Source organism: Bactrocera tryoni, chromosome 2 (genome assembly GCF_016617805.1).
Source record: "Bactrocera tryoni isolate S06 chromosome 2, CSIRO_BtryS06_freeze2, whole genome shotgun sequence".
Taxonomy (NCBI): domain Eukaryota; kingdom Metazoa; phylum Arthropoda; class Insecta; order Diptera; family Tephritidae; genus Bactrocera; species Bactrocera tryoni.
The window spans coordinates 41,762,943-41,764,382 of NC_052500.1; positions in this window are offsets into that span (position 1 = coordinate 41,762,943).

The window sequence follows — 1,440 nt, forward strand, 5'->3', positions numbered from 1 at the left end:
GAACTCGCTGCCCATACCTCCACTGCTACTGCTGATGTTGACTCTGCTGCTTGTGCCTTTGCTGCTGCTGTTGACGCTTCTTTTACTTACAGTGTGTCGCCTTATATCATTTGCTAAGAAAACTGTTTCTCCGCTATTGCACTTTTCACCGTGCCTTTGCTCCTCTTCCAAAATCTTAGCAATGAGATTGTCCAATTTTGGCAATACGTCCCTACTTTCCATTGCCACCACAAAATTCTCCAATTCGTCGGGTAATGAACAAAGTAATAGAATGGACAAGAAATCATCTTCCATCTCTAAACTTACTTCTTTCAAGTCATCTACGATGCAGCGAAATTCCTTTAGTTGAACCGAAAATTTCTCGCTGGTTTTGAATTGGAACCGAATTAATTTTTTAAATAAATTTACTTTTCTGCATGCTGTGTCCGCCTTGTAGATAGCGCTCAACGTATCCCAAGCACTTTTAGCTGTAATGCAGTTTTTTATATGGATGAGTTCGCTTGGCTTTACGCTCAACGTTATGGTCGCAAGTGCCTTCCTGTCGCACAGAAGCCAGGCTACCTTTTCTGATTCCGCTTCTGGACACTTTTCCGCGATAGCACTCCATAAATCCAGAGTGATGAGAAGGCTTTTCATTTGGATGCTCCAAGTGGCATAATTGTCGCCACTCAATTTTTCGACGCTAGCTATAGCATTGGCCATTTTACCGCGTTTATTGCTTTTGACGCCGGATGAGCAATTTAACCGAATTATCGTAACTTAAATATTTTTACGTACCGAAAACTTGAAACCCATATCTATCTGGGCCCATAACCTTTGTAAAAGTTTTCGCGCAGAGAAAGAAAAGCTCGTGACCGATATTGTTAACGCATTTATTCAGACTGCCGTTTTACAATCATCGTATGATCTAATGTACTGTTTTAGAGTACATAGACAAGTTATGTACATATGTATAGTATAAGAGTACAGGATTGGTTTGCAGAGTTGTATTCAGAATTCAACAATGTACAAAAAAGAACAATAAAATAATAGTACATAAAATTGTTTTCGCAAACAATTGAATGTGTAAATCTTTTCGGTTTTCACAGTTCACTGATGGTGGCGAGAAGAAATTTAACAAAACCAAAATTTACTAAAACAATATAAAAAGGATTAAAATAAAAATATGTATGGTACATACAGTGTGTATTAGGGTGTGTCATTCTGAGTCAACCTTTTTTTTCAACTGAAAAACAGGCTGATAACTTTCGAAAATGTGAAAAAGAAAGTCACTCAAAAGATGAGCTCTTAATATTAACATTAAGAGGTGCCTGTTTCAAATTTTCTGTTTTCCATATAAATATCATGGAAAAAAAAATCATTTTTTTTGTGGTGGTTATTTTGAATCGGGTTTTCTCGTAAAATAATCGATTTTTCGGAATCGATCTTCAGTAGTCGAAG